This window comes from Nomascus leucogenys, chromosome 17, assembly GCF_006542625.1.
Source record: "Nomascus leucogenys isolate Asia chromosome 17, Asia_NLE_v1, whole genome shotgun sequence".
NCBI classification, from domain to species: domain Eukaryota; kingdom Metazoa; phylum Chordata; class Mammalia; order Primates; family Hylobatidae; genus Nomascus; species Nomascus leucogenys.
In genome coordinates, this window is record NC_044397.1 from 72,194,105 (window position 1) to 72,221,432 (window position 27,328).

At 43.7% G+C, this 27,328-nt stretch overlaps 1 pseudogene across 1 annotated transcript; it reads left to right on the plus strand.

Moving 5' to 3' along the window:
• The first annotated feature begins 2,896 nt into the window (after window positions 1–2,896).
• LOC100607592 lies at window positions 2,897–26,907 on the plus strand (annotated as a pseudogene). Its single transcript, XR_004026424.1, has 6 exons — window positions 2,897–3,212; window positions 10,017–10,047; window positions 11,430–11,559; window positions 19,194–19,285; window positions 22,311–22,372; window positions 23,143–26,907. The product of XR_004026424.1 is annotated as a retinitis pigmentosa 9 protein-like (transcript).
• Window positions 26,908–27,328: the final 421 nt, after the last annotated feature.

The window sequence follows — 27,328 nt, forward strand, 5'->3', positions numbered from 1 at the left end:
GTGAATGTATTATCCAAGAAGAATCATGTTCTAAAAGGGAAAAAAAAGCAGCTATTTAACCTGATGCAAGTCTTCCAATAATCATAAAATTGGCCAGCTCTTATGGACTATCTCCACGCAACTGGCCATGATCTATCTCTGTAATACACTGTAATTCCAGTTACTCAGGAGGCAGGAGGATTGCTTGAGGATCGGCCTGGGCAACATAGTGAGACTTCACTTCTAACAACAACAACAAAAGTTAAATTAAAAGGGAAGGAAAAGTGAACAGAGCCTAAGGGACAAATGGGACATTATCAAGTGAACCAATTTATGCATTGTGGGAGTCCAGGAATGAGGAAAGAAATAGAAAGGGGCATAGAGACTATTTAAATAAATAATGGCCAAAACTTCTCAAATTTGATCAAATCCGTGAATATAAAAATCCAAGAAGTTCAACAAATTCCAATTAAGATGAACTCAAAGAGATTCACCACAAGACACATTATAGTCAAACTTTTGAAAGACAAAGACAAAGACAGAGTATCTTTAAAGCAGCAAGAGAGAAGCAACTCATCTGACAAGGGATCCATAATTAGATTATGTGCAGATTTCTTATCAGAGACTTTAGAGGCCAGAAGGCACATGGCTAATATATTCAAATTGCTAAAAGGAAAAACCATCAATCATATGTCCTATATCAAGCAAGACTGTCCTTCACAAATTAGGGACAAACTGAGACATTTCAACATAAACAAAAGCCAAAGAAGTTTATTACCATTAGACAAGCCCTGAAAGAAATGCTCAAGGGAGTTCCACAGGCTGAAATAAAAGAACACTAGGCTAGGCACAGTGGCTCACGCTTGTATTCCCAGCACTTTGGGAGGCCGAGGCAGGTGGATCACTTGAGGTCAGGAGTTCGAGAACAGCCTGGCCAACATGGTGAAACCCTGTCTCTACTAGAAATACAAAAATTAGCTGGGCGTGGTGGCATATGCCTGTAATTCCAGCTACTTGGGAGGCTGAGGCACAAGAATCATTTGAACCCTGGGGGTGGAGGTTGCAGTGAGCCAAGATTGAGCCACTGCACTCCAACCTGGGTGACAGAGTGAGATTTTCTCAGAAAAACAAGACAAAAATAAATTTTAAAAAAGAAGAAATAAAAGAACACTAGACAGTAAGTAGAAGCTATATGAAGAAATAAGGATCTCAATAAAGATAGTTGGGTAATTATAAGACCTAGTATTGTAACAATGGTTTGTAACTGTAGTTATTGCCTTTTTTTCTTTCTTTCTTTCTTTTTTTAGATGGAGTTTCACTCTTGTTGCCCAGGCTGGAGTGCAATGGCGCAATCCTGGCTCACTGCAACCTCCGCCTCCCGAGTTCAAGTGATTCTCCTACCTCAGCCTCCTGAGTGGCTGGGAATTACAGGCATGTGCCACCATGCCTGGCTAATTTTTTGCATTTTTAGTGGAGACAGGGTTTCTCCGTGTTGGTCAGGCTGGTCTCAAACTCCTGACCTCAGGTGATCTGCCCGCCTCGGCCTCCCAAAGTGCTGGGATTACAGGCATGAGCCACTTTAGCAAGTCTCTAAAAATAAATAAAAAATAAAATCTACCACCAAAGAAAAGCTCTGGACCTAATTGCTTCACTGGTGAATTCTACCAAACATTTAAAGAACTAACACCGATTTGTCCGAGTGCAGTGGCTCATGCCTGTAATCCCAGCACTTTGGGAGGCCAAGGCGGGCGGATCACAAGGTCAGGAGATTGAGACCACGGTGAACCCCGTGTCTACTAAAAATACAAAAAATTGGCCAGGCACGGTGGCGGGCACCTGTGATCTCAGCTACTCGGGAGGCTGAGGCAAGAGAATGGCATGAACCCGGGGGGACAGAGCTTGCAGTGAGCCGAGATCGTGCCACTGCACTCCAGCCTGGGCGACAGAGCGAGACTCTGTCTTAAAAAAAAAAAAAAAAAAAAAAGAACTAACACCAATTCTTTTCAATCTTTTCCAAAAAAATTAAAGAGAAAGGAAAACTTCCTAACTCATTTTGAGGCTAGCATTACCCTGATACAAAGCCAGACAAAGACATTATAAGAAAACTACACCCCCAAAATCACTTATCAACATTAATGCAAAAATTCTCAACAAAATGGTAGGAAAACAGGTTGAATACCTTATTAACCAGGTAATAATGCACTATGACCAAATGGAATTTATTCCTGGAACGCAAGGATGGTTCAACACACAGAAATCAATAAATGTAATATGCCACCTTAACCTACTTGCACCTACTTGCTGCAAAACAAGTAGGAGGCCCAGGGAAGGTGTCCGTTTAGATTCCATATGAATTTTAGGATTGGCTTTTCTATTTCTGAAAAAAAAAGTCAGTGGGATTTTGCCAGGGATTGCACTGAATGTGTAGATCACTATAAGGGTGGTAATAACACTTAAGTTTAAGATTAAAGACATTCTTATTAAGGGTTTAGCTGATTGGTACATAACAAGTGCTGTGTACGGTAGCTTTTATTTTCATCTCCAGAACCTATACCTTGCTAAATACAATATACATTGACTATGTTTTTAAGCATGGATCATATGATCTGAAAATTGGAGAATTTATATGTAGAGTATTGCTTTCTTCCAAAAATGGCTGAATCCTATTACTATGTAATGAGCAGCTCCCGTGTGTCTGGTCACTGGGGATCTACAAACATGACTTGCCCAAGACCCCTTGCCTCGGCGGGAACCTCAAAGGGGCAGGGAGATGAGTGTGGCCTGGCGGGAACCCTGAAGCTCCTGGAAGCTCCCCAAGGCTCCCAACCAGGGCCCCGCCCCGCCTCGGCTCCAGCCGCCGCCAGGGGGCGCTCCCCGCCCACCGGCAGCATGGGGCTGGCGGCTGGGCTCTGGGGCTCTGCGCACCGACTTGGGGCCGGCCGCGGGGAGGCGGGGATCTGGCGACCGAGGCCGGGACTTCGGGTCCCCTCCCGGGCGAGTCGTGGGGCGGCGGCGGGAAGGGGCGCCGCGCAGAGGAAGTGCCCTCTTAGCCGCAGCCAAAGCCGCGCCTCAGGTGCCGCGATGTCGTCCTGGCCGGGGCGCGAGGATGCGGGGGCTGGGGGCGCGTGGTGGCCGCGGGAGCCGCGGGATCAGGAGCTGCAGCGGGCCCGGGAGCAGAAGCGGCAGCGGCACGACGCCCAGCAACTGCAGCAGCTGAAGCACCTGGAGTCCTTGTGAGGCTCGAGCCGCCGTCTGAGCCTCAGTCCGCGCGCCGCCCGTCTTCTGGGAACAGGGGCGCCGGGCGCTGTGGTGGGCGCTGGGCCGGGTCCTCCAAGCCCCCAGGAGCAGGCAGGGGTGCAGGCCTGTGAGGAACCTAGTGCCTACGACGGGACTTCTAGTCCTCACTGGGTGGGGAGCGAGGCCCGCCCGGCCACGGAGGGGCCCTGGAGGCCGCGGCGCGGGTGGGCGGGGGCCTCGGCCCGGGGAGGCGGCAGCGGCTTGCGCTCTTCGCCCCCGCTTTGGTGTGGGCGTCGCCTCTTTTGGGAGAGCCAAGAGTTGTTGGCGCTCGCTTGGCATTTGTGGACCGAACAGGCAAGTTCAACCGAGCACGCTGCCCCCGCGCTCCACCCCTGAGTTCCCTGGGCCACTGCGACTTGGAGAAACCCCGTTCTTTTCATCCTCTGCTATGGAGAAGGGACGAGGACACGGGTCCTGCAGTGTTGGTGTGGCGAGGCCGGGAAGAAGAGAGAATGGGCGGCGGGGACTGGCCACGGCACTACCAAGTCGAACAAAGGCGGACTTGTTCTTTCCAGGTTGGAGGGATTTTTTTTTTTTTTTTTTTTTTTTTTTTTTTTTACCAGGGTCGAGGGTGGGCATTCAGGGAGCCAACTGCCGCTTGGCACCACGCGGAATTCGGGCTCTGACTTGGGAGGCCTTGCCCTCCCGTGGCTCCAGTTCAAGGAGGGTCCAGATGACCCGGGAGAGTGTGGTGTAAAGAAGATTCAAAGGTGTGGGAGGGAAATATGGCTTCCCTCTACCCTTCTAGGTTCTTTAGCTGGGCCACAGATTAAATTGCCGTAAGACAGATTAACAAGAGAAAAACTATTTTTACATACCCATGCACTGGAGGGCCACAAAATTGTGAGACTGAAAGAAGGGCCAGGGAATAGGAGCATGGGCCTTTTGGGGCGTGGTGGAGACAAATTATGGAAGGGTCAAAATGCGTGACGAATAAAGGTTGCTTTGTTAGGCTCCCAGGTGATACAAGATGTCTCCAGGCAGCTCTCTTTCTGATACAGACGAGTTTATTCATGGAAATCTCCTTTAAACATGTAAATTTCTCTTTACAAGAGGGGAGCAGTTGCCGGCGAGGTGAAGTTTTCCTGTGTTGGCTGGTTCTCAGTTTCTTTTAGCTCAGAGTCATCAATATGTCAGGATGGCATATTTTGGTGCCAATTAATTTGAGCTTTTTCATATATTTTGGTAATGAAATATCACATGCCTGTAACACATATAAACATAGGCATACAGACAAACAGAAGCAGATCCTTTATCTTTTATAAGATTCTTGATTAGCCAGTTTTCTAATAGTCTATGTCCACTTTAGATGATCGTCTGAAGTGATCATCCACTTAGATCGTCTACTTAGTGACCCTACACTTAGTGATCGTCCACTTTAGAGGATCAGTCTCTTGATTATCTTTTCCACTACCCTAAGTAATTAGTAGCTAGGCAACCCTAAGTTTGCACGTTCAAAAGCCTATTAGATGAAACAAAGTAAAAAATTTACATCTAAAAGACACAGAACTTGTACCTAAACAGAATTATTTGCTGAGACAAAGAAAAGCAGAGGTTAAAAACTGGTTAAAATTACCAGGAAAAGTATTTTAAACAGAGGTACCGTACTGTTTGTTATGTAAATTTTAATCCAATGTCTTCCCCATCCTGAAATTTTCTAGTGGTTTAGGTCCACCGAGGGAGATGCCCTTAAAAATGGAGGTTTTTTTTTTTTTTAATAGATGTAGATTTCTTTTTTTTTCTTTTTTCTTTTTTGAGACAGAGTCTCCCTCTGTCACCCAGGCTGGAGTGTATTGACACCATATGGACTCACTGCAACCTCCGCCTCCCAGGTGCAAATGATTCTCCTGCCTCAGCCTCCCAATTAGCTGGGGTTACAGATGTGTGCCACCACACCCAGCTAATTTTTTTGTATTTTTAGTAGAGTTGGGGTTTCACCATGTTGGCCAGGCTGACCTCGAACTTGTGACCTCAGGTGATCCACCCGCCTTGGCCTCCCAAAGTGCTGGGATTACAGGCTTGAGCCACCGTGCCTGGCGGTCGATTTCTTTTATAAAGAGTTTCAGGCTGGGCGCCGGTGTCTCACGCCCTTAATCCCAGCACTTTGGGAGGCTGAGGTGGGCAGATCACTTGAGGTCGGGAGCTGGAGACCAGCCTGACCAACATGACAAAACCCTGTCTCTACTAAAAATATAAAAATTAGATAGGCTTGGTGGCGCAGGCCTGTAATCCCAGCTACTGAATGGGCTGAGGCACGAGAATCGCTTGAACCCGGAGGCGGAGGTTGCGTTGAGTCGAGATCCTGCCACTGCACTCCAGCCTGGGCAACAGAGCAAGACTACTTTTTTTTTTTTTAAACAGAGTTTCAAAGTAGCCAGCTAAATGTCAGGAAGTTACATTTTGTCTACTGATTTAGTTTGATAGATTGTTTCTTCTTCTATTTTGATGGCTCATGCCTGTAATCCCAGCACTTTGGGAGGCCGAGGCTGGCGGATCACGAGGTCAGGAGATTGAGACCATCCTGGCTAACACGGTGAAATCCCAACTCTACTAAAAATACAAAAAATTAGCTGGGCGTGGTGGCGGACACCTGTAGTCCCAGCTACTCGGGAGGCTGAGGCAGGAGAATGGCATGAACCTGGGAGGCGGAGCTTACAGTGAACCGAGATGGCAGCACTGCACTCCAGCCTGGGTGACAGAGCGAGACTCCATCTCAAAAAACAAAAAAACAAACAAACAAAAAAAAAGAGATTCTCATGTCTCAGCCTCTTGAGTAGCTGAGATTACAGGCACCTGCTACCACACCCAGCTAATTTTTGTATTTTCAGTAGAGAGAGGGTTTCGCCATGTTGGCTAGGCTGGTCTCGAACTCTCATTCTCAGGTGATCCGCCTGTCTCGGCCTCCCAAAGTGCTGGGATTACAGGCATGAGCCAGATAGATTGTTTCTTAATGAGATTTCTGACTTCAGCATGGAGCTTCTTAATGAATAGGGCAGTGAAAGAAGTTGCAGTTTTCAGGGCCTAATATTTAAATATGTGAAAAGCAGGCACAGCTGAAAAGCAGAACATTCAGATCTTTAAAATTCAAGGATTCTACTTTTACATTGAATCCCAGGTCCCCGAGAAGAGGGAAATGTCACTGAACCAGTGGGAATTCTTTCCACAGTTTTCCTCAATACAAGGACATTTCACAGAGGCTGGTGGGTGACCTGACTCCATCAGTCCACTCTGCAATCAGCTCCTCTCCCACAGGAGTCTTCAAGTGTTCAAAGCACACCTTTTTAATTGAAACAGACAAAGAAACAAGTTGCCTCTTACAAAAGGGTGACTTCTGCTCTCTTTTCAGAGCTTCCCCTTTGTCTGCTGTTTCTCAAAATGATCCTTAGCCAAAAAGGTGTACTTTGAGGTAGCATATTCTGGTCTCCTACAGCTATTCAACTGAGGACAGAGTAGGTAAGATTTTAGTTGTTTTACTACCCTTGTCTCCATCCTTCCTATGTAGCTATATTATAATAATTTGTGCTAAATTAGTAGTTAATATTAACATAAGTATTACTATGCAATATCATTCACTTTTGCATCAAATAGTGGCCTATGATTTATTTTGTATTTTTTAAGTAGTTAATAAGAGCCTGAGTTTTTTTCATTTGCTTATTTTTATTTTTATTTTTTGAGATGGTCTCGCTCTGTCGCCCAGGCTGGAATGCAGTGGTGTGACCTCAGCTCACTGCAACCTACATCTCCTGGCTTCAAGTGATTCTCCTGCCTCAGCCTCCCGAGTAGCTGGGACTACAGGTTTGTGCCGCCATACACAGCTAATTTTTGTATTTTTAGTAGAGATGGGGTTTCCCCATGTTGGCCAGGCTGATCTTGAACTCCTGACCTCAAGTGATCACCCACCTCAGCCTCCCAAAGTGCTGGGATTACAGGTGTGAGCCACCATGCGTGGCTGAATATTATTTTAAACTTTGGAAATATCTTAACATGCTACATAAACTAATGAATTGTTTAGCCCTGGGGAAAAAAGCATCAACCCCCCCTTAAACTGGTGGGAACAGTTGTAAAATGGACTATTTAGGAAATGCCATTGCAAATAATAATAGAATTCAGAATGTGCAGTTCTATCACATTCCTTTTCCATCTAGGCAAAATAGTTACATATTTTTCAGGAATTTGGAACTTAGTTTGGCCATATGTTGTTTGTTCAGCTCCTGTGGCAAAAATAATTATTTGTTGGATTATTGGATATTTTTATAGACTTTACCACCTCCCTTCCAAACTCTTAGGCCTCTGTGCATAAGGCATAATATTTTTTAATTTTTATTTAATTATTTATTTATTATTTTTTGAGACAGAGTCTCACTCTGTCACCCAGGCTGGAGTGCAGTGGTGCAATCTTGGCTCACTGCAAGCTCCACCTCTCGGGTTCATGCCATTCTCCTGCCTCAGCCTCCCGAGTAGCTGGGACTACAGGTGCCCGCCACCGCGCCCGGCTAAGTTTTTTGTATTTTTAATAGAGACGGGTTTTCACCGTGTTAGCCAGGATGGTCTCGATCTCCTGACCTCGTGATCTGCCCGTCTCGGCCTCCCAAAGTGCTGGGATTACAGGCATAAGCCACCGTACCTGGCCTTTTTAAATTTTTTATTTTGTAGAGATGAGGTCTTGCTATGTTGTTCAGGCTGATGGCAAACTCCTAGCCTCAAGTGATCCTCTTGCCTCAGCTTCCCAAAGTGTTGGGATGACAGGCGTGAGCGGCCAAGACATAGTATTAACACCTCTAAAGTATGGCTACCAGTGGTCTGTATCATCTTACTATTAATTTCTTGCTTATGACACAACACAGCTTTCCATTAGAAGATATTTTAAGTATTTACTTTGGAAAAGCACTGTATCATACCTAAAAAGCTAATTCCGCTACTACCCAGTTGTTTACTATGTATTCTTCATGGAGTAGGGTCTCCTATTCCATGGATCAGTGATAGTGAGGGTGAGAGGAGTCCTTTGACAGTGTCCACAGATGAAGCCAAAGGGAAATCTTTCTTGCTGTAGCGACCTGTGCCATTTCTCATCTGTACTCTGGCAAAGTCCTTTTCTCTGACACCTTGGAGGCGAATGGAAGGGAAAGCATTTCACTTTTTCCTTAGTCTGTTCTCCCTAATCCCTCCCTCCTCCAGTATTTACTCTGTTCCAAAAGGGTCTCTAAAATCAGTTCATAAGGAATGGGTTAGGATGAAGAGAACATTAAATCATTAAGCGTTCCTATACTTTGCAGCCATTCTGAAGTATTAAAATGAGTACTTCCTTGTAGGTTTAGAGGGTTAAGGCACAGATCTGAGCTACAAATATTTGTCTTACTTTTTGGGGGGAGGTGCGAATCCCTCTAAGAGCCCAAGTTGCTCTTTGAGTGCACGAACACCTCGCCTGCAGAATTTCCTTCGCATCTCGCCGCTTGTCCCAGATACAGACTTTGCATGCTCAGCATTCTGGGTCTCCCTCGGGTTCAGTCCCTGGATGGAAATAAGGAAGTCCTGGCCAGCCTCTGGTGGCAGGTGCCACCTAGCACAGGGAGGAGAAGCGTTCTGCTCTTCCCAAGTAATACCTGTCTGTGCAGGGAAAGGAAAAATGGCTTCCCTACACCCTTCTAAATTCTTTGGCTAGGCTATGAATTAAATGAACATAAGACGGATTAACAGGAGGAAAAAAGATCTTAATTACATGTCTATGCATGGGAGTCCCACAAAAATATGAGACTCAAAGAAGCACCAGAGGAACCTTATATAGCATCCTCAGCTGCAGAAAGGAACAGGGGATTGGGGCTTCTGGAGGAGGGGTAGAAATAAATTATGGGAGGATGGGGGAGGAAACATATGGTGAATAAAGTTGGCCTTTTTATGTAGATAAAAGTCTTTCATGTAATAAAATTTGTCTGGGAGCAGCTTTTTTCCTGATACAAACTCCTTTATTACTAATGTAAATTTCCTTTACATAATCGATGTAAATTTCTCTTACAAAATGGCAACTTTTCAGGGCTACTCCTTGTCTGCAGTTTCTCAAAGTAATCAGCTTGAAATAATTAATATGCCAATGAAGCATATTTTAGGGTGGCATATTCTGGTGCTCTGCAGTCATTTTTGGGGTGCTGTGTCCTGGCCTCAACATCTGTAAACCTGGCGGGCAGGCGGGTGGAATTGGAGCTGGCGTTGCAGGCCCATGGGTGAGGGTGCCTCTGGGACAGGCCTGTCCAGGCAGCTCTGTGCATCCTCCGCTGTGCCACCCACACTGTGTTGGAACAGATTGCACTCCTTTCCCCCAGGAGCCTGTTCAGTGTTGAGTACATGGATGTTATGCTAGGTCAGTAACCTGAGAAAAACACAGTGATGTTTTGGAACCAGAGGACCCACGGTCTTCTCACCTCATACTCTCCCTGCAACCTCTTGCTTTCCTTTCTCCTCCAAATAAGATCATTGTGCTGAGAGACATTAGTTATTTCAATGAACATAATTTCTGGATCTCTGCAGGATGTGTTATCTCATCAGTTTATTTATATTTATTATATTTATATGTGATCTGGAATGCTGAGCATATTTTATTAACTGTTTTAGATATAACATAGTAAAATGTAGTTTTGAATTTTCTCTAAGAATCTCCTTTTTATTCTGACCTGGCTGCTGCCTTTTGTTCATAAAAGTATGTTACATTCCCATTAAAATGGTTGATGGTTTTGTTTTTTGTTTTCCAGTTATGAAAAACCTCCTCCTGGGCTTATCAAGGTTAGTGTGAAGTTTGTACTCTTGGTTATTCCACTAGACATACTTACAGACTCAGTAACTCGTTATGAAAAATGGTTGCATGACATTTAAATACCCTTTTACGAAAAGCCTGTTTCTTTCCTGCAGATGACTGAGGGGTCATAATTTTTAGTGTTGTCACAAGCCTCTGCCTTTGTGGAAATTTCATCAGCCTTGTTTCCCTTCCCTGAGGAACCAGTGCAGGCCCACATGGGTTCCTTGGACGTGGCCCCCTTCTCTCTGACTGGGGAACAGCATCTTTAAGCTCAGCTGCCTCCTTTTCTAGTCAGCCTTACTTGGCTCAGTCCCTCAGTCCATCGTATGTTGGTTTCTTGAGTATCAGCAGCTCAGAGAGCAGTCAACTCCGAGGAGACCAGATGGCTCATCCAGTCCAGCTTCCCGATGCAGGCATCCTTCCTGCAGCTCCCTGGCTACGGCACCAGGGTGTGTGCGCACAAGGGAGACTTAGAGTGGCAGGCCACGGCCAAGAAAACTTGCTGTTTCGTAACTCTCAATGAAGAAAGATTCTTCGCCAAGCGCAGTGGCACATGCCTATAATCCCAGCACTTTGGGAGGCTGAGGCAGGTGGACCACCTGAGGTCAGGAGTTCGAAATCAGCCTGGGCAACATGGCAAAACATTGTCTCTATTAAAAATACACACATACAAAAAAATTAGCTGGACGTGGTGGTGCACATCTGTAATCCCAGCTACTCAGGAGGCCAAGGCACGAGAATCTCTTGAACCTGTGAGGTGGAGGTTGCAATGGGCCGACATTGCACCACTGCACTCCAGCCTGGATGACAGAGCAAGACTGTCTCAAAAAAAAAAAAAATTCTTAAAAACCATCTTTCTGTTGAAATTTAATATTCATGGAAACTTGAAAAAATTACAGCGTGCATGCAGCTGTAAAATATAATAGGGGCCTTCAGGGTATAATAAGCTATTGTAGCATAATATGCCATTTCTATTATTCCAGGAAGCCTGGTTTACTTTAATTCATACATCTTGCTTCATTCTACATTTTGAGGTAGTGAAACCTTTTTTTAAAAAACCTTAGAATCTAATTTACATCAAAATTTGGAGCTTACCAGTCATTGCTATATAAGGACAGATTTTTCTGCCTCACCAGTAACTTCTCTCTAAGAACAGCTACATTGTTTTTGGTATAGTTCTTCTGGTACATTTGTTTCCTGTTTTTTCCATCAAGTGTAACTGTTTTTCTTTCTAGTTTTGAGGGGTAATTAAGATGACGTTGGCACCCACAGCCCAGGAAAAAGCCAGGTGAGGGTGACTCCAAGGGAAGCAGGAGAGAATCCCAGCGCTCTCTTGCCGTGCTGTTTACACCTTGTTCCCTTTGTTTAGGAAGATGAGGCTAAGCCAGAAGATTGCATACCAGATGTACCAGGCAATGAAGACTCCAGGGAATTTCTGGCGCATGCACCAACTAAAGGACTTTGGATGCCACTGGGGAAAGAAGTCAGAGTTATGCAGTGTGAGTGTGGGAGAGTTTCCCTAACCCATGCAACTTACATGCCGCAACTTACAAAGCGCGTTTACTTCTTTTATTTAACTTGTTCTCACCACAGCCCTCTTGGAGCCAAGGCATGTTCTCCGTCTTCTAGATGAGGAAACAGATGTGTGCATGTCAGTAAGTGGTCCCAGGGAAGACGTAGAGCAAAGCTTTGACTCTAGGGTTCCTGATTCCAAGTCCAGCATTCTTTGCTCAGGACTGTCACTGCCTTGGGAGTACACTCTTCGGTGTTACTCCTGTAATAGAAAGGACTTTCTATGGTGGAAATGCCATGGGAGTGAGGGATGCATTAGAGGACGGGTCTTTTTGGGTCTTGCCTCTGTTGGGCACTCTCTATCAGTGGTGCTTTGTCCACGTAACTGAGAGAAGCTACCATGGGAGGATGGGTCTACACAGGTAGAACTCTCTGTGCACATGCCCTGCCCCTCCATAGCAGTTAACACATTCGAGAGCGTACAAAATTACTCTTCCACTGGGAGGCCGAGGCAGTGGATCATGAGGTCAGGAGATCGAGACCATCCTGGCCAACATGGTGAAACCCCGTCTCTACTAAAAATACAAAAATTAGCTGGGCATGGTGGCATGTGCCTGTAATCCCAGGTACTTAGGAGGCTGAGGCAGGAGAATCGCTTGAACCAGGGAGTCGGAGGTTGCAGTGAGCTGAGATCATGCCACTGCACTCCAGCCTGGCGACAGAGTAAGACTCCGTCTCAAAGAAAAAAAAAATCACTCTTCCAAAGAGTCGAGCTTTTTTAGTTGGTTATTTTGATATTTATCTCCACATCTTAACCTCATAGTTGAACTGTTGCTCCATGATTTTTCAAGTTTGGTCATTTTCTGTTGCCTCTGTACAGTGGAAGATGAGTATGTAGTTCTCTCTCCTGCTCTCACCACACATGTGTACCCTTCTATATCTCATTTTCCCAGTAATTATTATATCATCAACTTAGTTAAATAAGTCTTTGGTATTTACTATGATTATGACCAGAGGTGAGCTGTATCTTGCAAAATGTGTCTGCTCAAAATGTGTCCTGTTTTTGTTGTTTTTGAGCTTTTGTTATTATTGTTTTTGCTTTCCATGTGCTGATCTGTAATTCAACCTAAACTTTTTTCCAAGCTTCAAACTTAAGACTTTCAATGCATATACTTGAGATGTTCTGTCCATTTCATCTTACTGAAGGTGGCTACTCCCATGCTTATCATCCAGGCATCTCCCTTTACCAATATATGATGGACTGAATGTTTAGGTCTCCCCATAATTCGAATGATGAAGCCCTCATCTCTAATGTGATGACATTTGGAGATGGGGCTTTGTGAATTAATTAAGGTTAAATGAGATCATGAGGTTAGGGCCCTCATGATATGATTGGTGCCCTTTCAAAGAAGAAGTACTAGAGATCACTCTCTCTTGTGCAGGCCCAGGCTCATACACGCATTCTCACTCTCACTCTTGCTCTCTCCTGTCCTGTCCCCACCCCCTTGTGCCATGTGAAGACAAAGTAAGAGGGCTGCCATCTCAAGTTAGGAAGAAAGCTCTCACCACAGACCTACCTTGCTGGGACTCTGAGCTCAGATTCCAACCTTCCAGAGCTGAGAAAATCAATTTCTGTTGTTCAGGCCACCCGGCACACAGCATTGTTATGTTAGCCCAAGTTGACTAAGACATCATCATTAGCCTCTCTCCTGTGTTGGATCACCCATTTTCCTATATTGGGAGTGTTCTCTGTTACTGTATTCTGTTCTTATGGTATAATGAATCCTAGGGCAATTTCCTTCCAGATGGGTTTATAGGAGGTAGAATTTTTTTTTTTTTTTTGAGAAAGGGTCTTGCTCTGTTGCCCAGCCTGGAGTGCAGTGGTACCATCTTGGTTCACTGCAGCCTCGACCTCCTAGGCTCAAGTGATCATCCCATTTCTCAGCCTCCCACATAGCTGGGACTACAGGCATGCACCACCACGCCTGGCTAATTTTTTTTCTTTTTTTTGAGATGGAGTATCACTGCTGTTGCCTAGACTGGAGTGCAATGCGCGATCTCGGCTCACTGCAACCTCTGCCTCCCGGATTCAAGCGATTCTCCTGTCTCAGCCTCCCGAGTAGCTGGGACTACCGGTGTGTGCCACCACACCTAGCTAATTTTTGTATTTTTTGTAGAAACGGGGTTTTACCATGTTGCCCAGGCTGGTCTCGAACTCCTGGGCTCAAGCAATCCACCCACCTCAGCCTCCCAAAGTGCTGGGATTACAGGCATGAGTCACCATGCCCGGCCCCTAGAATTTTCATCTTATATTTTTTAATTTGCCAGGATATCAAATTCTAAGTTAAAAGTTTCCTTTAGATTTTGAAGGCATTGCTTCATTTTCTTGATTTTCTAGAATAGCTATTGGGAAGTCCAAAGTAATTCCAATTTTTGATCTTTTCATAAGGCCTTTTATCATTGCTTTGTTTTTTATTTTTCTTCTCTGGAAGTTTATAGCATCTTCTCATTCCTGGTGTTCTAAAATTTCACAGTGGTGAGCCCTTTCAATCTGGAATGCAGGTCTCTCAATTTTAAGAATTTTGAAATTTCTTTCCTCCCCTCCGTGTCTGCAGTTCTGTTCTTCAGATAGGCACTATCCTAGCTTACACCAGCTTAGCCCTATTCAGGGTAGCAGGGACTACACAAGGGTGTTCTTTTTAGGGATCAGCGATTATTAATTAGGGTCATTTTAGAGAGTGGCTGCCACAGTATTCTTGTTTTTTAGTGAAAGATGAAAAGTTGATTGGTAGCCCTAAGTGCCTGAGTAGGGCTTGTTGATCCCCCACTGCAGGGTGATTTTCTAGGTAATTGGTTGGGGAACATCTGAGTTCAGTTATCTATTGGTTTTTCTTCTTTGGGTGGCTTGTATTTTCCCAGAGAAGGCTCCCACGTGGAAGGGAAAGCCATGCTGTGAGTGTTCTGGGAGCTGAGTGGAGGGAGTCTGGGAAATCTGTCATTGGTTTTCCATTCATTCATATGATCCTCTATGTCTGTTGCGGCAACTTCCTTGAGACCCACCTGATGTCTCCATGGCCAGAGAACCTCTGTTATACCTTTTCCACATGCTAAACAAACTCCTGCCCAGACCAAGGAGAATTGCCTATGGACATTTAACCAATCCTCCTTATTTTTTTATTTTTTTATTTTTGAGATGGAGTCTCGCTCTGTTGCCCAGGCTGGAGTGCAGTGGCGCAATCTCGGCTCACTGCAAGCTCCGCCTCCTGGGTTCACGCCATTCTCCTGCCTCAGCCTCTCCGAGTAGCTGGGACTGTAGGCGCCCGCCACCACGCCCGGCTAATTTTTTTGTATTTTTAGTAGAGACGGGGTTTCACCGTGGTCTCATCTCCTGACCTCGTGATCCGCCCGCCTCGGCCTCCCAAAGTGCTGGGATTACAAGCGTGAGCCACCGCGCCTGGCCCCAATCCTCCTTATTTTAACTGCCCCTTCACCTCCAGAAGTATCTGGTGCTGCCAATTGCAGAGCTTTGGAGGTTCTGCAAGTAGAAACTGAGTCGGTTCTCAGATTCTACCCTCTGCTGCCTTAGACTTCAGTTTTCTAGGATCTGCTATTCTTTTAGTATTCATTTATCTGCATTATAACATCCTACATTTTTTCATATGTGACTCTTTTATGGTTTCCCAGTCCTTCTGTGTTTATGGCTTTTTAAAAAAGGTTTTTTGTGGTTTATTTTGGATGACTCAAAATCACCCTCAAATAATGCAGTGATTTTTAGTAACTACCAAGTGTGTGCAACCATCATCATAAATAAGTGTTAGAACATTTTCATCCCCCCCCTTAAGATCTCTCAACCCATTTCCAGTTCATCCCCATTGATAGCCCTAGGCAACGATTAGTCTACTCTCTTAGTGAATTTGGCTTTTCTGGACATATATAAGTGATCTGACTCTTTTCATTTAGCATGTTTTTGAGGTCCTGCAATGGCATCATTTATTATTTCCTTCTTCTGCTTATCTTTGGTCTGGGATACTCTTCTTTTTCCTGATTTTTATGATAAAAACCTAGATTATTGATTGAGACCTTTCTTCTATTATAAGAATTAGAAGCTATAACTTTTCTTTTAACCACTACTTTATTGGTATTGTGTAAATTTTGATATGTTGTGTTTTAATTTTCTTTTTCTTTTTTTTTTTTTTGAGATGGAGTTTCGCTCTTGTTGCCCAGGCTGGAGTACAGTGGTGTGATCTCGGCTCACCGCAACCTCTGCCTCCCAGGTTCAGGCGATTCTCCTGCCTCAGTCTTCCCAAGTAGCTGGGATTACAGGCATGCGCCACTATGCCTGGCTAATTTTGTATTTTTAGTAGAGGCGGGGTTTCTTCATGTTGGTCAATCTGGTCTCGAACTCCCAACCTCAGGTGATCTGCCTGCCTCGGCCTCCCAAAGTGCTGGGATTACAGGCGTGAGCCACTGCAATGGCCTGTTGTGTTTTAATTTTCTAACATCCCCTTTGACTCATGGATTGGTTATGCATGTGTTATTCAGTTTCTACATACTGGATTCTTCAAATTTCCTTATATTGTTGCTTTGTAATTTGAGTCCATCCTAGTTGGAGAATATACTTTGTATGGTTTAAATCCTTTTAATTATATTAGTTCTTGTTTTATGGCCTAATATAGGGTCTCTGGATAATGTTCCATGTTGACTTCAAAAAGTGTTTATTGTTGGGTGGTAGAGTGTTTTATAAATATCTGTTAGGTTCAGTTGATTTATATTGTTGCTTAAGTCTTGTGATTCATTGCTGATCTTCTCTCTAGTTGTTTTATCCATTATTGAATGGGGTGTATTGAAATCTCTATTATTGTTACATTCTTCTATTTTCCCCTTCAGTTCTGTCAGTTTGTGTCTCAACTATCTGGCACTCTTTTGCTAGGTTGCATACATACTTAATAAATATTGTATCTTCTTGATGGATTGAACTTCTTATCAATACAAAATGTCCTTTGTCTCTGGTAACAGTTTTTATCTTAGGGTGTATTTTGGAGCAGCTTTAGTTCCCTTTGGGTTACTGTTTGCGTCATATATTCCTTTCCATCCTTTTACTGCCAACCTAATTGTGTCTTTAAATCTACAGTGTATCACTTATATCTAGTGCTTTGATAGCATTTTTCCTTTTTTTTTTTTTTTTTTTTTTGAGACAGGGCCTCTCTGCTGCCCAGGGTGGAGTGCAGTGGCACAATCACAGTGCACTGCAGCCTAGACCTCCCAGGCTCAAGCAATCCTCCCACCTCAGCCTTCTGAGTAGCTGGAACAATAAGTGCTTGCCACCATGCCTGGCTAATTTTTAAAAATTTTTTGTACAGACGGGGTCTCACCTTGTTGCCTAGGCTATTCTCAAACTCCTGGGCTCAAGCAGTCCTCCTGCCTTGGCCTCCCAAACTGTTAGGATTACAGGCGTGAGCCACTGCACCTGGCGGATAACATTTTTATCCATTCTGTAAATCCCTGCCTTTTGATTGAAGTGTTTAATCCATTTGCATGTAATGTAATTACTGTTAAGGTAATTACAAACCTATGCACACGGTTTTGATTTTACCAATTTTAGTATTAATTAGAAAAGTGGTTCTCCCACTTTGATATTTCTACAACTAACCAGTAAATCTTTTAAAATTCAGGTTATATGTCCATATCAGTCCCAACCCAGAAATACTGAATATCCAGTATTTGAATATCCAAAATACTGAATACTAGATATTCAATATTTCTGGGTTGGTCCTATACCCTGCTTTCCTAACAACCTTCCTCATATTGTTGAATTTGCTGGTCCATGGACCACACTTTGAGTAGCTGGGTTCACCTTTCCATAATAAGAGGATTTTGAGTGGAAATGGAATCTTCTGGACATCTATACATCAGTGCTTGTTCCATGGCATTTCACAACCCTTCAGCTTTGCCATAAAGGCAGGTATTAGTTTGAAAGAGTGTAGTCCTTCTTCCCCAAACTTTAAATGGTGAGGGAGATAAGGATAGGGATAGCTCACAGGCAGTCAATAGAAATCCACAAACTTAGGCCAGGCACAGTGGCTCACACCTGTAATCCCAGCACTTTGGAAGGCTGAGGTGGGCTGATCACGAGGTCAGGCGTTCAAAACCAGCCTGGCCAACATGACGAAACCCTGTCTCTACCAAAAATATAAAAAAGTAGCTGGGTTTGGTGGCATGCATCTGTAATCCCAGCCACTCGGGAGGCTGAGGCAGAAGAATTGCTTGAACCCAGGAGGCAGAGGTTGCAGTGAGCCAAGATCGCGCCACTACACTCCAGCCTGGGCAACAGAGCGAGACTCTTGTCTCAAAAAAAAAAAGAGGCCGGGCGCGGTGGCTCACGCTTGTAATCCCAGCACTTTGGGAGGCCAAGGCAGGCGGATCACGAGGTCAGGAGATCGAGACCATGATGAAACCCCGTCTCTACTAAAAATACAAAAAATTAGCCGGGCGTGGTGGCGGGTGCCTGTAGTCCCAGCTACTCGGAGAGGCTGAGGCAGGAGAATGGCCTGAACCCGGGAGGCAGAGCTTGCAGTGAGCCGAGATTGCACCACTGCACTCCAGCCTGGGCGACAGAGTGAGACTCCGTCTCAAAAAAAAAAAAGAAAATCCACAAACTGTATTTTTTTCAGTGGTTTCCTGCACTCAATCCTCAAAAAGAGAAAAACTTTCTTGCCCTGTCACTACGTATTTTCTGTAGTTGCCAGCATAGAGCAAACTTGGCTGAACTTACCTAAATCCCTCTTCATGCTTCCCGACCTAGTTGCTTAGAATTGCTTAATACTAAAACACAGGGTCTCATTCACCATTCCCATACAATTTCCTGATTTACACCACATCCAGATGGTGCTGAGAGGATATAAACAGGTGAGAGAAGTAACAAGGATCTCATCCATTCTTGCTTTGCTCACCGCTTCCTTTTTCTCAGAGGTCAATGCCTGATGCCAGGTCCACTCACTGAAATTCCATGAAGACTGGAATTTGTTGCCTTGGAGCATGTATATACATTCTCTTGTTATTCTCCTCCCAGTTCCTCATCAGCACCTTCTGTTGCTTCTAATAGCTAACCTCTTTAAATAGCACAGTTTCCCTCTTCTGCAAGTAAAGTTGCAGTAGGGTTCTGATGGCATTAATATTTTAAAAGAACTTGTGATTTTGTGTACTTAAAAGTGAGGGATGTGAACAGATGTCAACTCAACCTGAGAAAGAAGCTATTTGTTCTAGTGACTAAATTTATAAATGAGATTAAGAGCCACTTGATTAATAGAAGATATTTACTTTGAAAAATACAGTGAGACACACTAAAAAAAAATTGACCTTTTGCAGTACTTTTCATTGGATTGCTTCATAATTTCTTGGTGTTGGAAAATTAATTCCTAAAGCACAAAATTAAAGGATGCTTGGGTAAGCAATTAGTTTACCTGTCTTTTCTGGGACCTTACACGGTTCATCCATGATTGCATTTTCTTTTAGAATTGGAGTTTAATGAATAAAAACTTTAATATAATCTATTGATTCTTTATCTCACTTAGGTGAAACACTCTTATCTTACAGAAATATTTCCCCTTTTCTTTGCTTTTAGGTTGGCACTGCAAATGGTATGGTCAACAAACAGGCTACAAAGAATGCCCTTTCTTTATCAAAGACAACCAAAAGTTAGAACAGTTCATAGTAGTAAGTAAAACCATACAATGTCATTTTACCTTAATCAGAGATGGTGAATATTAATTAATCCGATAATCACCAGCGAACTGAATGTTCACATAAATTACGTTCCCAGAAGCCTTTTGGCCAAAGCGTCTGCTGTTAACCTATACCTTTGTTAAATTGCATTTGTGAGACAAATTTAGCTCTTTAAGAAAAAACTAACATTTATAATAAAAGTGCTCTTTGCTTATACATTGGGACAGTGATTCTTTTTCTGAAGAAGACATTGTTCCCTATTCAGCTCCCCCTTTTAAAATTTATACAAAAAGTCATGTCTCATAACTAAAATCAGAGTTTTAGTTTCCCAGCCTTTTTTTTTTTTTTTTTTTTTTTTGAGACAGAGTCTCGCTCTGTCACCCAGGCTGGAGTGCAGTGGCGCCATCTTGGCTCACTGCAAGCTCTGCCTCCTGGGTTCATGCCATTCTCCTGCCTCAGCCTCCCAAATAGCTGGGACTACAGGCACCCGCCACCATACCCAGCTAATTTTTTGTATTTTTAGTAGAGACGGGGTTTCACCATGGTCTCGATCTCCTGACCTCGTGATCCACCCGCCTCGGCTTCCCAAAGTGCTGGGATTACAGGCACGAGCCACTGCGCCCGGCCTAGTTTCCCAGCCTTTAAAGAATAGATGTCTGTCTATTATAAGCTAGAATTGTGTATATTTCCTCTTAAATGACAGTTAGACAGATCTATCATTAGCATCATCTATCTATCATTCCCCGCTTTAACACAGAGTCACCTCCCAGAGGTGTTAATTCACTGTTCAGTAACTACTTCTGCCAAGTGAAATATACTGCCTTGTGGATCTACTGGAGTGATCAGCATACACTTGTCCCTTGGTATCCATGGGGAATTGGATCCCAGTATCCCCTGGGATACCAAAATCCACAGGTGCTCAAAGTCCCTCATATAAAATGGTATAGGCTGGGTGCAGTGGCTCACGCCTATAATCCCAGCAGTTTAGGAGGCCTAGGCAGGTGGATCACCTGAAGTCAGGAGTTCGACACTAGCCTGGCCAACATGGTGAAACCCCAGCTCTACTAAATATACAAAAATTAGGCTGGGCACGGTGGCTCACGCCTGTAATCTCAGCACTTTGGGAGTCTGAGGTGGGCAGATCACCTGAGGTCAGGAGTTCAAGACCAGACTAGCCAACATGGTGAAACCCCGTCTCTACTAAAAATATAAAAATTAGCCAGGCGTGCTGGTGGGCACCTGTAATCCCAGCTACTTGGATGGCTGAGGCAGGAGAATCACTTGAATCCAGGAGGTGGAGGTTGCAGTGAGCTGAGATCATGCCACTGCACTGCAGCCTAGGCAACAGAGTATGACTCTGTCTCAAAAAAATAAAAATACAAAAATTAACCAGGCATGGTAGCACATGCCTGTAATCCCAGCTACTTGGGAGGCTGAGGCATGAGAATCACTTGAACCTGAGAGGCGGAGGTTGCAGTGAGCCAAGATCATGCCACTGCACTCCAGCCTGGGTGACAGAGTGAGATTTTGTCAAATAAAAGTAAGTAGAATAGAATATAATCTGTGGACATACTCCTGTATATTTTAATCATCTCTAGATTACCTATAATACTGAATAAAAAGTAAATTGTCGTTAAACTGTATTGTTTAGGGAATAATGACAAGAAAAAAGAGTCTGAACATGTGTAATACAGACACAACCGTCCTTTTTTTTTTTTTTCAACTATTTTCAATCCTTGGTTGAATCTGTGGACATGTAACTCCTCAGGATACGAGGGCCAGCTATATATGAAACTGAAGTCAGCAGACATTCTTTTAACATTTTAAGGCATTTAAAGTTTTGTGTTTTTGTCTTAATCTGAAAAATAATTATTCTAGATCAAGCACTTTTAGGTGAAATGTCAGTTTTTACAGATAGTATAAAACAAAGCTTGTTGATAAATCTCAAAAATTTAATGTACTTCTTTTTGACTTAGAAATTCAACTTCTAAAAATTTACCCTAAGGATATAACAGAATATCAATTTATACAACTCTATAAGCATAATGTTCATAGTTATGATTTTTTAATTTTTATTTTATATTTTATTTTATTTTTGTTATGTTATGTTATGTTATGTTATGTTATGTTATGTTATGTTATTTTTTGAGACACAGTTTCTCTCTTGTTGCCCAGGCTAGAGTGCAGTGGCGTGATCTTGGCTCACTGCAGCATCTGCCTTTTGGTTTCAAGCAATTCTCCTGCCTCAGCCTCCCAGGTAGCTGGGATTATAGGTGCCTGCCACCACACCTGGCTAATTTTTGTGTTTTTAGTAGAGACGGGGTTTCACCATGTTGGTCAGGCTGGTCTCAAACTGCTGACCTCGTGATCCACCTGCCTCGGCCTTCCAAAGTGCTGGGATTACAGGCATAAGCCACCGTGCCCGGCCCATAATTGTGAATTTTAAGTCATTTTCAGTTATAGAATACAAGAATACAGTTTATTTGCCTTATCAAGCAAAATGAAGACCTCATAGTAAGGCTTTTACCACCAAGTCGAATCTTGCCTCCCTCCTGAGAGTGGGTTTGCAGCAAATAGCTTGATGTGTATACTTCCAGACTTCCTTAGGGTATGTAACACATATTTTTGAGTACTTATAAATGATCATTCCTATGTATCATTTTGCAACTCATTTGTTTCGCTTAATACTATCTTTTGGTCTAACCCAATAGAACAAAGAGAATTACCTCAGTATTTCTAAACTTGAGTACTGTTTTATAGTATGACTCTTCCAGTTTATGCAGTTATTTCCTCATGAAGAATATTATTTCATGTATTTTCTCATTGGGAAATTCTTTTTATAGCCTTAATGAGTTATCAGTGATATGACCCTTAAAAGGATTAAAACATGTTGAGCGTATGGCTACATCAAACAGTAAAAGAAAAAAAAATTGTTTTCTGTAACATAGGGGTTTAATTTTATTTAACTAACGGTCCATGAAGCCTAACCAAACCTTAACCTTCTCTGTCCCTTAAGGCACATGAGGATTTCATGTATGACATCATACGAGACAATAAACAACATGAAAAGGATGTAAGGTGAGGTTGTCCTGGTGATAATATCTACTTAAAGTTTTAACTTTAGATATTAAAGTTGGAAAAAAATCTTCTAGCACTAGGAGAGTGATATAGTAAACATAGTACTTCAATTGTGAAATATTTATTGGGTAGGAGTCATGGCTGACAAGACCAGTGTTGGGGAATAAGCAGGCCAGCCTCCTCCTCCTTGGGTTAGCTTAAAGCTGTAGGCTTGGTCCAGCTCTCTGACCACTGCAGTTGATATTAGCAACCCATGTTGTGCTGTCCACTTGCATGGTACAATTGGTACTTTGATGTAATTCAGTTTATCTCTTCTAATGTCTTAAGGTTCTGAGCTTTTGTTAAAAATTATACCTAGACAAGATTAGAGAGTGAAAAATTGGGAGAGTTTGTTTTTTCAAACTGGTTACATTAAATTATAATTGTTGAAGATGTAGATTATTTATTAGGAAACTGAGCAGTTGGGGAATGGTTTAGTAAAGTATGCATCTGTTAGAATTTATAATTGTAAGTACTGTGGGAACCTACAGAAATGACTAGGACAAGGAAAAGAATACAAAAATGGCTTGTACACTGGTTACAGTCACATAAAAATAGGCGTTCAGGTGAAGAAGAATGGAGAAAACAGGTAAAAATAAAAATAAGTACTGTCTTTGTGATGTGGTTATTCATGATCCTTCCATACTGCTTTTGAATGACAAATTCATTTAAGAAACTGTTATAAGTTAAAGCTAAAACTCACTGTTCTTTGATCAATCTTGAATGTTTAGGATACAGCAGGTAAAACAGTTACTGGAGGATTCTACCTCAGATGAAGATGGGAGCAGCTCCAGTTCCTCTGAAGGTAAAGAGAAACACAAGAAAAAGAAGAGGAAAGAAAAGCGTAAGAAAAGGAAGAAAGAAAAAGAAGAAAAAAACGGAAGCACAAATCTTCCAAGTCAAATGAGAGTTCTGACTCAGAGTGACAAGGACATGACTTGTTCAACATTCTCTTCTCAAGAATCAAACACTGTGGCCAAGGAACAGAGGAAGATGCAGTCAGAGAAAGTAGCAGGGTAGAGACGCTGAGAGAGGAGGATATGTGGGTCACAGCAGTGAGCTCCCACCCGCCTTCCAGTGAAGATGTGACCCCAGGAGAGGGAGTGTCTCCTTCCAGGTGCTAGCTCTGGACAGCAGCTGATTTTAGGCAGGAAAGTTTCTTCAGTGTTGTCCTCCCTGCTGGTCACATGAGTTTACGATTCCTTTGAAATGTCTCCCACAGGGTGGCAGGACTGGGAGAATCTCTGAGGCGTGTCTTCCAGGCCTTCCCACAGCTTGTGCCCTCCACAGTGTAGACTTGAACACCTGGCCTCATGTGATACTTCCACCTTGGCCTCCCAAAGCTTTGGGATTACAGGCGAGAGCCACTGCTTGGCTAAAATATTTATATTTACCTGACATGATTTGTTGATTTGGGGGCTAGGGAGTTCTTAAAACAATAATAAAAAATCTTCTGTGGCTGCATTCTACTTCACTTGCTTTCTACTGCCAGAGTCCCATGATTTTCCCAAAATGACTGACTCAGAAAAGGTTTAGGAATATAGGGGGATTTCTGTACTAGGTCAGGTATCTACATCCCAAAATCCATCCCTCCCTTTCTTCCTCTTCCTGTTGCCTGACCACAGTCCACCCGTGCTCTTGTAGCTGAAACTAGGCCACAATAGAGGCATCTCAGGAGGCCAGGGTGTGTCTGCAGCTGGAGGAGAGGAAGTCCATCCTTTGCTGAGCCAAAGTGAAGCCAGATCTTGCTCATAGGCAAGTGTGTCCCTCTGTGGCTAGCACTGGTCTCTTGCTGCTTTAGGCACTCAGTCAGGGTCCCAGAAACTCACTCCCATTTTCTGCCACTTTTCATGGAGTTTGGATTGCATTTCTTTAAGGAACAGCCAAGCCAGGCCCAGACTGACCCTTCTTCAAGTCTCATCAGTCAATGCTCCTGTTCTTGGCCTCGGAATACCACCTCAGGTAAACAATCGGTTGAGATTGGAATGGCCAGGACTTAACTATTTCTGAAAACTGTAAGGCCAGTGGATTCAGCCTTGCCTTACACTTATCCTTGTCATCATTCCTCAGCACGCAGAACACAGGCCATCTGTCCTCTGCCATATGCTCAGGATTTCTCACCCAGGTACAGCCGGTCCTCTTCTTCCAGGAATTGGCTGCTGTCCCTCTGCAATCCCATTCATGATAAAAGCATTCTTACACAACACAAAAGATGCTGCATCAATGATTCTCAAACCTCCAAGACATCCAAATCAACTAGCATGCTTAAGATGCAGATTCCTGTGCTTGACTCAAACTTCCAGAATTTTCCATTCCCTAGGTCTGAGGTGAACCTGGGAATCTGCCTTGCTAACAAGTGATGCTGACACTGTTGATTTGGGGACCCCACTTGGAGAGTCTGTGCTCTAGATCTCTACCCTCTTACTGAAGCCTTCTTCCGCTTCCTGCTTTAACTGGAATCCAGCCGTCCACCCCTGTAGCCCTTGAAAGTGAATTGTCCCTTTTCCCTCACTCTGTTTTTTTCTCCTCTGTTTCTAGCCTAGATTCCAAGGAACATCAGTTTGGCCTGTTATCGCCCCTGATCTGTGATCCTTTTGTCCAGCTTTCCCCAAAGAAGCATCAATCAAAATCTTCTGCTTTGCTCCTATAGACAGACTACAGGGGAAAAATCCCAGAACCCCTACAAATCCATCTCCAAACTCAAATGAGAACTGAGCTCAAAAAGTCCACTAGCAAACCAAAAGTGTGCTAGCCAACCACTTAAACTTTCTTTTTCAGACATCTCTTTCAGATATACATTTTCCTACTATCCAGGGAGACAAGCCCTCAAACCTCCCTTCACTCAGACATCATATGATGAATGTCAGACATCCTACTGATATGGTTTGAATGTTTGTCTGCTCCAAATCTCAGGATGAAATGTAATCCCCAGTGTTGGAGATGAGGCCTGGTGGGAGGTGTCTGGATGATGGGGGTGGATCCCTCATGAATGGGTTAGTGCCATCCCCTTGGTGATGAGTCAGTTCACACCAGATCTGGTTGTTTTAAGTGTGAGTGGCACCTCTCCCTCCCTCTTTTGCTCTAGCTATTGCTGTCATCATGTGATATGCTGGCTCCTCATTGCCTTCCACCATGACTGTAAACTTCTTGAGGCCTCACCAGAAAGACATTCCAGCACCACACTTCTTGTACTGTCTGCAGAACCTTGAGCCAGGCAAGTGTCTTTTCTTTATAAATTACCCAGGCTAAAATGGCATCATGATTTCTCCCACTAATCTTCAGGACTGTTAATAGGATGCACTTTACTCCTGTGACTAGGTTGTGTTACCAGTACAAGGAAAGGGAGACCATCTGGGTGTTCCTAACCAAATCATGAGAACCCTTTGGAACTCGAGTTGTCCCTGGCTGTTAACCAAAGAGGAGGTCAGAGTCCAAGCCTGTGAAAGATTCCACACATCATTACTGGTTTTAGAGTTGAAGGGGCCACATGGTGAGGGATGCAGCAAACTCTCATCAAAGGTTCCTGACTAACAGCCAGCAAGGAAATGGAGCTCTCAGTCCTACAGCTGAAAAGATCTGAATTCTGCCACCCTCAATGATTCTGGATGCATATTCTTCCCCAGAGCCTCCAGATGGAAACCCACCTCTGCTGACATCTTGGGTTGGAGTTTGTGAGATGCAAGGTCGAGAACCCAGTTGAGCCTGCTCAGGCTTCTGACCTATACCACCATGAGGTAATCAGTGGTGGTGGCTTTGAGCTTTTACATTTGTGGGAAAGTGTTAATGCAGCAACAAACTGATCCAGAGGTTTAATGAGCTTTCCCTCCTCCTCTCAGGCCAGTCCATCACCTGTGCTCTGGACCCCACCATCAGCCAGCAGTAGGAGGCAGTGGCTGGAGCACTGGCCCTGCATCCAGACTGCCTGGCTTTGAGTCCCAGCTTTGCTAGCTGTGGAGTTGCTCCACCTCTCTGTGCCTCCATGTCCTTGACTAATCATGTCTACCAGACTTCTAGTGAGAATAAGGGGACTTGATGTGCATAAAGCATTTAGAGCAGGGTGTGGCACATCTCAACTCTAAATGCATGTTACCTGTTCCTGCTGCTACTGCTGTCACCATCGTCGTCCTCAGGGAGCTTCCTTGTCCTTTATCCCATGTCACTCACGTCTTCAAACTCTTCCTTTCTATTGTGATCTTGCCCCAGTATTTAAAAATTGTTTTGGCTCATGCCTGTAATCTCAACACTGGGAGGTCGAGGTAGGTGGATCACTTGAGGTCAAGAGTTTGAGACCAGCCTGGCCAACATGGTGAAACCCCATCTCTACCAAAAATACAAAAATTAGCTGGGCATGGTGATACACACCTGTAATCCCAGCTACTCGGGAGGCTGAGGCAGGAAAATCACTTGAACCTGGGAGGCGGAGGTTGCAGTGAGCAGAAATTATGCCACTGCACTCCAACCTGGGCAATAGAGCGAGACCCTGCTCCCCCAAACCCTGCCAAAAAAAAAAAAAAAACACAATTGTTTTAAAATTGTAAAATACATGCCCCTAAAGAGTTCACAATTCTGAGCCATTGGAGAATAAAAAGTGAAAAGGGAGTCTACTTATGATGCTTTGATACAGTGCTCCAGATCCTGATCAAAATGCATTAGCAAACACACACATGTAAATGCACGGTTTTTGGTTAGCTTTACGTAACTGATAAACACTAGTAATACTGTTCTCTGACTTCATTTCACTCACCATATGTTGGCAATCTTACTGCTCACTACAAGCTTCAAATGGCTACAAAATTCCTTGGTTTGAATTTTGAAATGCCATGATTTGTTTAACCATTAATCTATTTATCAGAATGCAATTGTTTCCCATTTCTCGTTCCTACAAAGAAGACTGAAAATAAAAATTTCTGAGTAAAT